The sequence below is a fragment of the Mixophyes fleayi genome, chromosome 8 (genome assembly GCF_038048845.1).
Source record: "Mixophyes fleayi isolate aMixFle1 chromosome 8, aMixFle1.hap1, whole genome shotgun sequence".
In the NCBI taxonomy this organism is placed as follows: Eukaryota; Metazoa; Chordata; class Amphibia; order Anura; family Limnodynastidae; genus Mixophyes; species Mixophyes fleayi.
In genome coordinates this window covers 74,262,999-74,277,671 of record NC_134409.1, presented here as the reverse complement: position 1 = coordinate 74,277,671, position 14,673 = coordinate 74,262,999, and the positions used below count along the sequence as shown (strand labels likewise).

Genomic DNA, 14,673 nt, shown 5'->3' with positions numbered 1-14,673 from the left:
AAAGGCTTGAAGAGCCTCGGATGACCATTGTTTAGTATTGGCCCCTTTACGAGTCAGGGCCACAATAGGAGATGCAATCGAAGAGAAATCTTGAATAAAGCGTCTGTAGTAATTGGCAAAACCTAAAAAACGCTGAATGGCACGAAGAGTAGTTGGCTGAGGCCAATGTAACACAGCATTCACCTTTTATGGATCCATTTGTAGACCAACTCCGGAGACAATATAACCCAAAAATGGAATCTGGGGCAAGTCGAATGAACATTTTTCTAATTTGCAGAATAATGAATTTCTCCGGAGTCTGGACAGAACTTCTGCCACATGTTGGTGATGAGAAGGCAGGTCCTGTGAAAAGATCAATATGTCGTCCAGATAAACGACGACACATACATATAACAAGTCCCGGAAGATCTCATTAATGAAGCCCTGGAAAACAGCGGGGGCATTACATAACCCGAAAGGCATTACTAAATATTCATAATGCCCATCTCTGGTGTTGAAAGCTGTCTTCCATTCGTCACCGGACCTGATTCTAATTAAATTGTAGGCACCACGAAGATCCAACTTGGAAAAGATCCGAGCTCCCTTAATCCGATCAAACAACTCAGTAATCAGAGGAATGGGATACCGATTTTTAATAGTAATGGCATTAAGTCCACGAAAATCTATGCAGGGGCGTAGTGATCCATCCTTCTTTTTTACAAAGAAGAACCCGGCTCCAGCGGGAGAAGTAGAAGGTCGGATAAATCCACGCTGGAGATTCTCTTGGATGTATTCAGATGTAGCTTGAGTTTCAGGTAACGAAAGTGGATACACACGACCCCTAGGAGGAGTCCTGCCAGGTAGAAGATCAATCCCATGAACGATGAGGAGGAAGACGTTCAGACTGAGTTTTATCAAATACATCGGCAAATGAAGCATACTGAGGAGGGAGTCCCGGTGAGGAAGGTGAAATGGAAGATTGCTGTATTTTAAGAGGATTGACTTGGGAGAGACAACGATGATGACATTCAGCTCCCCAAGACGTAACTTGAGGAGTGCGCCAGTCAATCTGGGGAGAATGACATTGAAGCCATGGAAGGCCTAAAACAATCGGACTTGTAGTAACAGGAAGAATTAAAAAGGAAATTTCTTCTTGGTGTAGCACACCAATCTGAAGCGTTACTGGAGACGTACTCTGGGTGATGAGACCATTGATAAGACGTGATCCATCAATAGCAGTCACAGTAATAGGTGTCTTCAGGGTAATCACTGGTAGGGACCATTGATTCACTAGGGATTTAGAAATAAAATTTCCCGCAGCTCCAGAATCAATCAGTGCTTGGGACTCAAAGGATTTGGTAGCGAAGGAAATTTTAACATCAAAAGCGCAGACTTTTAATTTTGTAGATCATGGAGAGGACTCCAGGGACCCTAACTTCACCTCTCCAGAACTAGTTAGGGCCTGGCATTTCCCGATTTTTTTTTAGGGCAGGAATTGAGCATATGTGTGGAATCAGCACAATAGATACAAAGTCTATTCTTTACTCTTCGGTTCCTCTCTTCAGTAGTTAATTTGGAGCATCCTATCTCCATGGGTATCACAGGAGATGAAGCTGGACGAAGTTGAGAAGTTGAACGAAGAGGTGCTTTAACTGAAGTTGTGTTTTCAGACTCCCTTTCACGGAATCTCATGTCTACTCGATGACAAAGAGAAATCAAATCTTCTAAGGAAGTAGGTAGTTCTTGAGTAGTCAGTGCATCTTTAATTTTATCGGAGAGCCCCTGCCAGAAGGCGGCAATTAACGCTTCAGTGTTCCACTGAAGCTCAGAGGCTAATATCCTAAATTGAATGACGTACTGTCCTACTGTACGAGAACCCTGACGTAAACGGAGAATGCTGGATGCAGCGGAGATGACACGACCTGGTTCATCGAATACACTTCGGAACGTGGAAATAAATTTGGCACTATCCTGTAATAATGGATTGTTTCTTTCCCACAGAGGGGAAGCCCATGCGAGAGCTTGTCCAGAAAACAATGAAATAAGATAGGCCACTCTGGAACGATGGGTAGAAACATTTTGAGGTTGGAGCTCAAAATGAACAGAGCATTGATTGAGAAAACCCCTACAAGTTTTGGGGTCTCCATCATACTTTGACGGAGTAGGCAGGTGAAGCGTGGAAGCCGTAGACACCTGGGATGGCACTGGGGAAACAGAGGAAAGCACAGGAGCATCAACATTAGCTGTGATATTCTGTCCAGATGTTCCTTGGGAGGCTAACGCCTGGTAACATTGTAGTAACAGCTGTTGGCGAGCATCCTGTTGCTCCATACGGGTGACCAGATGCTGCAGCATCTCTTTAGCTGTAGGTTCCGAATCTGGGTCTGTCAGGCCTGATCTTACTGTCACGGGCACTAGGAGTCTTTACCCAGGTATCACCAGATGATGGACTTACCAGAGCAGTATAGGTGGTAATATGATACTCTGGTAGCAGGGTGATCACGGAACAGGAGACAGCAGATGGTAAGAGAATGCTCGTGGAAAGTCTATGACTAGCAGCACTGGTAATATGTAGATAATTGACACGAGGAACTGGATGGACAAGGAAACGTGAGGGTAGTCAGTGGTCTGCGGATAGCAAGTTGTACCACTGCTATAGTGAGGAGGAATGACCAGAAATAACGAGGAGGTGATGAGAGTCAGCGGTCTGCGTATAGCAAGTGGTACCGCTGTCTAGGTGAGGGAATGGAATCCAGGTGAAGGTATCCGGGAAGTCAGTGGTCTGCGTTAGCAAGTTGTACCACTGCTATGTGAAAGGATACTGGAAACGGGTGACTCAGGAAACAGGGAACAGTGGTCTGCCTCTAGCAAGTTGTACCACTGAATATATATATGTGAGGAAGAGCACGGGGAGATAAATGCAATGCAGAGTATACATGGGCACACTGAACTTGATCCCACGATGATATGCACAAGTAGTAATAACTGAACAGCACTGCACAATAATACAAAGTCACAAGAGCTATCCAGGCAAAAGGGTAACACAGTCAAATGATGGTAATAGTCTCAGCGGATAGGCAACTCCAGAGGAGAACAACTCAGTCCAGCAAGATATGCAATACACCAGCACAGTCAATGAGAAGTATGCATACCGTGGTTCAGGAGAGCAGGCTGTCAGACAGAAGTGCAGGGATACCTGAACGGCTGGAGGCCGGCAGGATACGAAGTCCCAGGATGTTAGAAGCGGTAATCAAGTAGGTGCAGCGCACAGGTAGGTAGACCAGCAGAGATGGAAACAATACTCAGGAAGCAGTAGTATATCGAACTGGACACCTGGAGAATGCTGAAGAGTAGAAATGGTCTAGACGAGATGGAAGCAGCGGAGCGTTGATCCAATGCAGACAGGCGAGTTGACCCAAGCGGAGACACTGTAGAAGCACGGAGAGCGGATCAGCTGGCTGCAGACACAAGGAGTACTGGAGGGTTGCGATGAGCAGGGTACTGCAGATACACGGAGGCAGCGGATAGGAATCAGCTGGAGCAGTTACGATGAAGCACGGGAGAGTTGCGATGAGCAGGATACTGTATATACACGGAGACAGCGGATAGGAATCAGCTGGTGCAGTCACGATGAAACACGGGAGAGTTGAGGTGAGCAGGATACTGTAGATACACCGAGGCAGCGGATAGGAATCAGCTGGTGCAGTCACGATGAAACACAGGAGAGTTGAAGTGGACTGGAAACTGTAGTAGCACAGAGGCAGCGGATAGGAATCAGCTGGCACAGTCACGATGAAACACAGGAGAGTTGAAGTGGACTGGAAACTGTAGTAGCACAGAGGCAGCGGATAGGAATCAGCTGGCACAGTCACGATGAAACATAGGAGAGTTGAAGTGGACTGGAAACTGTAGTAGCACAGAGGCAGCGGATAGGAATCAGCTGGCACAGTCACGATGAAACACAGGAGAGTGGAAGTGGTCTGGAAACCACAAACGAACAACAGGAATCAGCAGGAGCTGAACACACGAGGAAACACAGGAACACCTTCAGAGGCTCATGGGGAATGAGACTCCAAGATCAGGCAACGAGGTATTGACCTCAGGTGCTTTAAATAGGGAGTGTTGCCTGATCAGCCAAATAACTAAAAGGAACATGAACTGAAGGTTTGAAAGGGCTGCACATGCGCAGACCCTGAGGATGGTGGACGGCCACGGTTCCTAAACACACGAGAAGTAGCACTCACAGTCCGGTGAGTGACAGAAACATTGGTACATACTAAAGCAGGATGCCATACTTGGGTCTATATTAACTGACAAACCCCTTATGGTTTTTAGGAAGGCTCCAGATTTCAAACACACACTGACGTCTAGCTACATCCCTACAAAAAATTCCATTGGAACCAGCAATTGGCTACACAATACGAAGAAGGGTTTTTTACTACTGTGGACAATGCTCAAATTGTACCAGGCTAGGATGTAGAAGCACTAGGCCGATTATGGAATATAGGTCCATGGTTAGTGGGAAAACATACAAAATTCAGGAATTTATTACTTGCACCAGCAACAATGTTATATACTTATTACAGTGTAATTGTGGTAAACAATACATAGGTAGGACCATCAGGCAGCTGAAGGATAGAATCAGAGAACACCTTAGGAATAACAAGATCGGTTTCAAGAATCATCATGTTTCCAAATATTTCAAAGTTACACACAATTTTGAATATGATGGTATAGAATTTATAGGAGTCACGAATGTTAAGAGCAACTGGAGAGGGGGTAACCTTATGCAACAATTGAACAAAGAAGAAACTAGGGCCATTTATTACCTCAAAACACTAACCCCATTAGGCCTGAACATTGAGTTTGATTTATCTCTATGACAAACAGGTATTATTTGTTTTGTTAATATACTTGTAAATCAGTTCATCAGGACACTGAAGCATGGGTGGGCACTGCTGAGCAATTTATTCAGCCATTTGCCGACTCCGGGTACATTGCACACCGCCCACACCCACTTCCCAGCATTCCCCATGGTCTTAGGGACCATCACTAAAGATCAAGCTTAAACATATAAGGGAGTGTCTACAAACATTAAGCATATCTAATGCAATAACATCACATCTTCTTTTATTTAAAGATAAGCCCTGTATCCTTCAGTATAACAATTCAACGATATAACATAAGAACATCATCTAACAGGTTTCAATGAGTCTCTCAGGTCTGCGTATTTCTCTTATGGCTCTTTCACACAAAGTCTGTGTTTCGTCAACCATGTTGGACCTTTCTTCCATCATGGTTTGTTCACCATTATCAAGTCCATCATACATGTCAGATGAAGGGTATTCTTCAGTCGTTTTGCCATCACTATGGTTGGGTTGAGATCTTAAATCGACCCGATTTCTTCTTACTTCTGTTCCACAATCTGTACGTACAATATAAGATCTTGGTGCTACTTGTGCTTGCACAATACCTTTCTGCATCCAAATGCCTTTCTCATGATCTCGGAGACAGACTTGGTCACCTGATCTTAGATCAGATAAGCTTTTTGCTCGCCTATCATGGTACAGTTTCTGTTTCTCCTGTTGACGTACCTTACTCAGTCTCACCAATGCTGAGTTATGCGTATTAAGCAGTTCATCACTTATCGGAAGATTTGCTCTAATCCTCCTTCCCATCAGCATTTGTGCAGGAGAGAGTCCATTCTGTAGAGGTGTACTGTGGTAGATTAAAAGACTTTTGTAGAAATCTTCTTTGCTGTCTTGTGCTTTTTTCATTAGACTCTTTACAGTTTTTACTGAACTTTCCACCAACCCATTTGACTGTGGATAGTGGGGACTCGATGTTGCATGGACAAATTCCCACTCTTCAGCAAATTGTCTAAATTCAGCGCTGGAAAACTGAGGTCCATTGTCAGTGAACACTTCCATAGGAACACCATGCCTTGCAAAGATTTACTTCATGCAACTGATTAAGGCTTTACTAGTAGTTGTAGGTAGAGTCTGCACCTCAGGGTAATTAGAATAATAATCAGTCACGACAATGTGCGTTTTTCCAATACAATCAAACAAATCTGCGCCTACCTTCTGGTATGGTCTCTCTGGCACTGCATGAGGACTCAGCGGCTCGACTTGTTGCTTTGGTCTGTACATAAGACACAGTTCACATGTAGCTGCTGTCTGTGCTATGTCCTGGTTCATTCTTGGCCAATACATCACTTCACGCGCCCTCCGTTTACATTTCTCTTCTCCTAAGTGGCCTTCATGTATCTTGCACAGCATAATTTTTCTTAGTCGTGCAGGTATAATAATTATATTGCCTTTGTAAATAATACCATTGACAACCGTAAGGTCAGTGCGGTACATCCAATAATCATGAATAGACAGTGGGCACGCATTTTTTCTGCTGGCCATCCTTTCAGAATGATGTCTTGTAACACTTTCATTGTGATGTCTGTCTCTGTTTCTTTTCTTATCTGTTCATGTCTTGCAAGAGACACAGGTAGAGAAGCTACAATCAAATTAACATATGCGTCTATCTCTTTATCCATCAGACTTTCGGAACCTTCACTTTTGTTCACAGCACGGGAAAGTGTGTCAGAAATGTACATGTATTTACCAGGACAGTACAGCAATTGGACATCATATTTCTGTAGTCTTATAAGCATTCGTTGAATTCTCATGGGACAGTCATGTAACGATTTAGCCATGATAGCTACCAATGGCTTGCGGTCAGTTTCCACTGTAAACGCTTGACCATACAGAAATTGATGAAATCGCTCACATGCATATGTGATTGCTAGAAGTTCTTTTTCTATCTGAGCATATCTTGTTTCAGCACTTGTCAATGCTCTTGATGCATAGATTACCGGTTGCCATGTATCCTCATGTTCTTGTAACAACACTGAGCCTAGGCCAAATTGCGAGGCATCTGCTGAAATTCTTATTCTTTTTGTAGGATCAAAGAATCTTAGTACCGGTTGCTCTGTGATGGTCCGTTTCAAGTTTTGCCAACTTTCTTCTTGTTCATGTGACCACATCCACTCATTATTTTTGTCCAACAACCATCTTAGAGGTGCTGTTTGTTCGGAGAGTTGAGAAATAAACTTTCCTAAGTAAGTGATCATTCCTAGGAATCTTCTCACGTCGTCTTTGTTGTTAGGACGTTCCATGTTTATTATGGCTGATATTTTCCTCGGGTCAGGCTTCACACCTTCCTCCGAGACCACGTCACCCATAAAGGTAAGTGTTTTCACACCAAATTCACATTTGTCCTTGTTCAGCTTTAGATTCACCTTCTTGATAAGCTCCATTACTTGTCTCAGTCTAGAATCATGTTCTTGTTTTGTAGATCCCCAGACAATAATGTCATCCATCATTGTTTCAACACCTGGAATGTGTTCAAAAATCATGTGTATCCTTTTGTGATATACTTCTGGAGCAGACAATATCCCATATGGTAGTCGAAGGAATCTGTATCGATCTTCTGGGGTATTAAATGTACACAGCATTGAGCTGGCTTCATCTAGCTTCGTTTGCCAGAATCCTGAAGATGCATCCAATTTACTGAACCATTTTGCTCCCGCAAATTGGGACATGATTTCATCTCTGGTTGGTAGTTTGAAATGTTCTCTTTTAATAGCCGTATTTAAATCTCTTGGATCCAGACATATTCTGAGTTGTCCATTTTTCTTTTCAACAATTACTAAGGAGCTCACCCATTCAGTAGGCTCATCAACTTTCTGTATCACACCCAAAGCTTCCATGCGGTTTAACTCCTGTTTTAGTTTTTCTCTCAGCGCAAATGGCACTTTTCTACAGGGGTGTATCACCGGAGGAACTTGCGTGTCTAGATTTATCTTATTAGATTGCATTTTAGACTGCTTCATTTTAGAGAATGGTGGTTTGCTTGGCTCTGTTTTCTTCACCACATGTACAGTAGTATCAGATTCCGTGTGTAACTGTTTGGCTTGCAGTCTGGTCATTTCTGCAGATCTGCACATAGTCATTGCCTTGTCTAGTGTTAGGTCTTGCTCTCTCAGCAATCTTTCTCTGAGTCCATTATCACGTATTCCACAGACAATACGATCTCTAATCAGTGAGTCCTTTAAATCACCAAACTCACAGGTTTTGCTGAGTGATTGCAGTTCTGTAACATACTGATCAAATCCTTCTCCAGACTTCTGATCACAGGGGAAAAACTTATATCTTTCATATGTCACATTTTTCCTTGGCACAAAGTAATCTTCAAACTTTTGCATTATAGAAGATAGCACCATATTCTGCCCTTCAGCAAACTGAAAACTGTTATAAATGTCCAGCACATCCTCTCCTATCACATGGAGGAAGATGGATGACTTTGTTTTATCCTCCATTGCATCAGCTCCACATGCAGCAAGATATATATTAAACCTTTGTTTAAATCTTTTCCAGTTTTCAGACAAGTTGCCAGACATGAGCATGCCTGCTGGAGGAGACAGCCTATCCATAGTTACTCACTGTTTGATGTGACCAGAGCACAAGGCAGATATTCAGACACTGCGTGTCACAGCTTTACAGACTTCTGCAGGATCCTTTCACACTCTGAGCTCTAGCAGTCCAGTTAAAACTTCTTCTGACACCATGTTTTGTTAATATACTTGTAAATCAGTTCATCAGGACACTGAAGCATGGGTGGGCACTGCTGAGCTCTTTATTCAGCCATTTGCTGACTCCGGGTACATTGCACACTGCCCACACCCACTTCCCAGCATTCCCCATGGTCTTAGGGACCATCACTAAAGATTCAAGCTTAAACATATAAGGGAGTGTCTACAAACATTAAGCATATCTAATGCAATAACATCACATTATTCATATCATGGATATAAATTGGCACTTTCCATTATAGTTATTGGCGCTTTGGACAGATTGCTCTAGGAGGTGAGTATGGTACACCTACAGTCACTCCTCTCTGGTTATGCCCAATCTCATCTGACCTTGGAAGCGAAGCAGAGAGGGCCAGGTAAGTAGCAGGATAGGGGACTACCTGCGAATACCTGGTACTATAGGTCTTGCATCTCTAACATTGACATATCTTTGCTCCTGTGCGATCAATACAGGAATATATACATTCAAGTGCCACACCCGTTAATGTATGGGATGTTAGTAATGAACCAATTTTTGTTGGATACCAACTATATACCCGTTTGTTTTTCTTGTTTATCATCAACTCAATATGGGATTATAATGTCACCACACCAAATCAAAGATATATACAAGAATATTGACCTTATTGCTCATATTTGCTCATATTATAACCTATTGTAGCAATTATAGTATGAGCTGCAACCATTTATATGATCTGCACCAATGCATTTAGTTTTAGTCATGTATGTGTGTGTGTACAATAGGTTCTAACCAGTTTTGTTTTAATCAAGCTATAGATATTTCCCCTCTATGTATTATCATTAGAATGGCTCCATCAATCCAGAACCAATCTCTACTTTGTGTGATTACGATTGTTTTTATTAATTTTTCACTTTTAATCAATTGAATTGCTAGCCTCCAGCCGCTATTAAAACACTGATTAGGAATATAGAGATTCCGAACAACCAATCGTTCCAAGTCATGCTTTATTTAAAATCATCTCATCATTACTGTCCATTCAAACACTTGAGAAATTCCTGTATGGGACGAAACGCATGGGGTCACGCCCACTCTACGTAACGATCCATCGACACCCACCACAGGGATCTCCTCACAGACGACATGTCTGTGCAGTTGTACTACACAGGAGCAAGCAGTATCTCACTTCTGCCCCGCCGCACGGCTGGAATCAGATGGAACACTAACAGCAAGTATTTTTTTCGTTCCTAGTCAATCATTCATCGCTCTGTGTTTGGATTATTTCTCATGCCCCAAAGCCCGGATGAACTTAGGTCACGGAGTGATTGTCATCACACAGACTCACGTCTTTAAGCAAAGTTGTTTGCTTTCAATCGTCTGAATCATTCTCCATTAAAACTAAAGCTGTATGTTTTTTTCAGCCTGGCATAGGAACAATTGCATATTGAGATTGGCTGGAGGCTTTTATTGTTTATGGACACACATGGTTTATTATTGTATGGTATATGCTCATGATATCTGCTGTAACTTGGTATTCTTATCGATGTTTCCACGTGATTGTTTTTATTTTTTCCTGTGAGATGCAAGTGTTTATATAACTTACATTGTCCGTACTATTTTTATCTATATTAAATTGTTTTTTGACTTATCTCCACCGCTATTTTGCATATACATTATAACAATTAGTCTAGAAGTTAGACAGGGATTCTTAGTCAATTAGCGCCAAGCTTATCTTTGTATTACAGGGGCAATCACAGGATTTCTAGAGGGGAAGTATCCAAGTATTAGATATGGGAACAAAAACTTGTGAGAATAACCCATCACACTGCTCCCTCTGCAGCACAATGTCCTCTGTCCACCCCCTGCAGCACCATGTCCTCTGCCCCCCCCCCCCTGCAGCACCATGTCCTCTGTCCCCCCCTGCAGCACCATGTCCTCTGCCCCCCCCTGCAGCCCCATGTCCTCTGTCCACCCCCTGCTGCCCCATGTCCTCTGTCCACCCCCTGCAGCACCATGTCCTCTGCCCCCCCCTGCAGCACCATGTCCTCTGCCCCCACCCCCCCGCAGCCCCATGTCCTCTGTCCCCCCCCTGCAGCACCATGTCCTCTGTCCCACCACCCCCTGCAGCACTATGTCCTCTGTCCCACCACCCCCTGCAGCACTATGTCCTCTGTTCTCTCCCCCCTGCATCACCATGTCCTCTGCCCCCCCCTGCTTGAACATTCCCCCCGCAGTGCAGAGCAACACATCCATCTCTCTCTTCCCTCTCTCTCTCTCTCTCTCTCTCTCGATCCCCTCTCTCTCTCTCTCTCTCTCTCTCTCTCTGTCTCTACTTACCATGGAGTTTTCTCCATGCTCTGCTCCTCTCTGGCGGGCGCCTCAGTGACTGAGGGAGGGAACGTCCCAGCGTTAGGGGAGGGGGGCGGTAATCGATCACCCCACCCCCGCCATGGATCAAATCGTGCACATCTATAAAGCTGTGCGGCGGCCGGTAAGTTTAACTTCCATGGCCGCCGGACAGCTTTATGGATGTGCACGATTTCAGAGGCGCCCTCCAGAGCCCGGTGCCCTAGGCAGCTGCCTAACCTTGCCTAATGGGAGCGCCGGGCCTGATTACATCCCTAGCGGACCAACTCTATAGACATTGTTGACTGTTGTCATTTTAATCACCATTGATTATACCTCTTATAATAAAATATTTATATTCATATTTACATTTTTGTTACACCAAATCATTTTAGTGTTGTTGGTCAATTACATAGACAGAGTATTAATTTTTGCCTGTTAGGTTTAAGATTTTGATGTATATGTGTGTATACGGCAATCAGCCACAACATTAAAATCACTTGCTAAAAATGTGTAGCTTCCCCTTGTTCCGCCAAAACAGTTCTGATCTGTTGAGGCATGGATCCACAAGACCTGTCACAGAGTATAGGGACGAATTTTGGATCCCTCTAATCTGACTAGTTTGGCACTACTCTACCCAAAAGCGCAGAGTCTAACAGGACAGGTGGTCTTCGTCAGAAACCCCCACAAAGAGGTATGGACTTTGCAGCCTTTTACCGCAGGTCGTGGCCCTCTGGGTGAGCACTAGACAGACCCACTAGGAGAGTTGAGAATGGTTAGCCAGTTGCTAATGGTAACACGGAACTGTGGGCTGTGCACAAGGAGATGATACTAACAGCTAATTTGTAGAGTCACTGGACGGAGTGGAGCCCAATACAATATAGTAGCAGAAAGGTAGCACTGAACTGTGGGCTGTGCACGAGGAGATGATACTAACAGCTAATTTGTAGAGTCACAGGAACAGCTAGGAGTAATTTCCCCTGGTGGTCTTAGCATGGATCCCAATATGATCGATGCAGTCGTTACTTGGCCTATACCTAAGAATGAAAAGGAAGTATAGCGGCAGTGCTCGAAGTGTGCTGGTATGAGATGGTATGTTATAACGGCACTTCTACACTGGAAATGTCATTAACAAACTGTTAATTGCAGTTCCAGAGTTGTTGGAGGTTTTTTTTATTGGAGGAGCTGTCACTGGGAGACTCATCAGTGGGGGTGGAGCCTAACCAGTCTCTGCTGGGGTTTCTCCTGTAGCAGACGCGGACCCCAGGCACAGTTCAGATGGGACGCACTGTCGACCACCCTACCTCTCCCTCCTCCTTACTGATCCGACACTGTCAAAATCAACATAGGGAAGAGAAGATACTTGAAGATAGGTAAGTAAAGAATGGTGTGATGCTGGGGGTGGTTAGTGTGATGTTGGGGGGGGGGCGGTAAGATGCTGAAGGGGGAAGTGTGATGCTGGGGAGGAAGTGTGATACTTAGGGGGGTAGTCTGATGCTGGAAAGAAGTGGGATGTGGGGGGGCAGTGGGATACTGGAGGAAGGCCAGTGTGATGTGGGGGCGGCAGTGTGATGCTGGGGGGAAGGCACTGTAATGTTGGGAAGCCATTGTGATGCTGGGGGGGCAGTGTGATGCTGGGGTTGACATTGTGAGGTGGGGTGGCCAGTGTAATGTGGGGGAGGGGCAGTGTGATGTGGGGGGGGCAGTGTGGGCAGCATGGTGGTATTAGAGGAGTGTGGGGAGAGCGGTGGTATTGGGGCAATGTGGATGAAAGGGTACTATTGGGGCAGTGTGGGGAGAAAGGTAGTATTGGGACAGTGTGGGCGGCAGGGTAGTATTGGAGCAGTGTGGGGAGAGAGGTAGTATTGGGGCAATGTGGGGAGAGGGTTGGTATTGGGACAGTGTGTGGAGAGGGGTGGTATTTTTTTTTTTGCGTGGGGGTTGGGGCTTGGTCGTTAGTGGGGGGAGCAGGGTAGTTATAAACAAAACATACTCACGTGATCGCGGAGCCGGCATCCCTCCTCTCTGCTGCTCTGTGCTCCATTCAGACTGTCTGAATGCCGGGTGTGACGTCATCATGTCGTGCCCAGCATTCAGTCAGTCTGGAGCAATGGAGCACAGAGCAGCAGAGAAGACCAAGAAAGCAGAGAGGAGAAAAGGTAAGTGAAGGGAGGAAAACGAGGGGGGCACCAAGGGGTTAAAAACGGGGAGGCAGCATGGCAGAGGGGTTAAAAAATGAGGGGTCACTGAGGGGTTAAAAATGGGGGGGGTTGGGGCAGCATTACAGAGGGGTTAAAAAACGAGTGGGGGCACACAGGGGGTTAAAAAACGGGGGGGGGCAGCATGACAGAGGGGTTAAAAAACAAGGGGGGGCACAGGGGGTTAAAAAACAGGGAGGCAGCATGACAGAGGGGTTAAAAAGGAGGGGAGGCATGTCACAGTGGGATTAAAAAAGGGGGGGGAGCAGCATAGTATAGTGTGATGAAGGGGAGCCAGGTGAAGGGGCAAAAACAGCATGGAGGGCGCAGTGTGATCATAAGGCATGGTGATGATGAAGGGGCACATTATTGTAGTATTGGAGCTGGAGGAAGGCCTAATTATTAATCATGGATGGTATTGATTTAATGCCAGGTTTGTTTGGAATTATCTAAATGTAGCTATTTTTTTTCCAAATAGGGCCCCCAGCATTCCAGGATCCAGACAAGCCGCAACTAAAGAAACTTGCAGCCACAGGTGGTGAAAGTGAGAAGAACAGGTAGGAGAGAGCAGGACAGTATGTGAAATGTTGTGATTCTAGTAGGGACAATGTAAATTTTTGGTGAATGTTTTGCCCAATGTAAGGTGCAGGCCAAGACTGAACTCTTTGTGTACACACTGCATTTTTTCTATACTACATTGTGGTGCTAGATGTCCTGAAAGTCAGGAGTGCTTGGACATATGTGGCACTCAGGCAAATTGAGAGCCTAGTGATTTTGATGTGTTAGCCACACCCCAATGGCACATTTGCCACGCCCCCAAATGCATGACCACACCTCCGAAAAATTTTGCGCCGCCGTTAGGTGGTGCAATTTTTTTTAGCATGCTCAACTATAAGGGGAGGCCCATGAATTTGTTGTACCGGTGCCCTGAATTCCTCTTGGCAGCCCTGGGTATTGGTGCAGTGTGAGCAGAAGGGTGATATTGGGCAGTGTGGGGAGAGCGATAGTATTGGCAAGTGTGGGGAGAGGGGTAGTATTGGGGCAGTGTGGGAAGAGTGGTGGTATTGCAGCTGTTTGCAGCAATTTCTGTAATTTTTTTATTTTTATTTCCCTCTCTTGGATATGTGTAGAGATAGGGGTCATCATTATTAGGACATTTATTTATATTTATATTTTGTTTATACTTACCAAATTTATTAAATGGTATTGTTATTAACACAATGCTGAAAAGTTTTTTGGATGTTGTTAGGAAGTTTTATTGAAACATTTTCTGTTTATTGCTTACAATTCTTTGCACACATCTGTGCCTGTTTGTAATTATGTTTCAATATAAAAGAATACTCCAAGTGGGGCATTCTATAATAAGAGCTAAATGGTAATACTTTGCTGATCTTCTCTGAAAAAAATTCTTTTAAGGCAAAGAAAAGCATCAGGAATTTGAAGAAATTAATGCTACCATATCTGACTGTATGGACTCAATGTTATATACTGGTGAACATGGTGTCTGATGTTTATACAAGTTCATTCCAGATGACTATGGGTGA

The 14,673-nt window shown here is 44.4% G+C and overlaps 1 pseudogene; it reads left to right on the top strand.

The window, feature by feature from the left end:
- Window positions 1-8,913: 8,913 nt before the first annotated feature.
- LOC142100421 (5S ribosomal RNA) lies at window positions 8,914-9,031 on the top strand (annotated as a pseudogene).
- The last annotated feature ends 5,642 nt before the right edge of the window (window positions 9,032-14,673 follow it).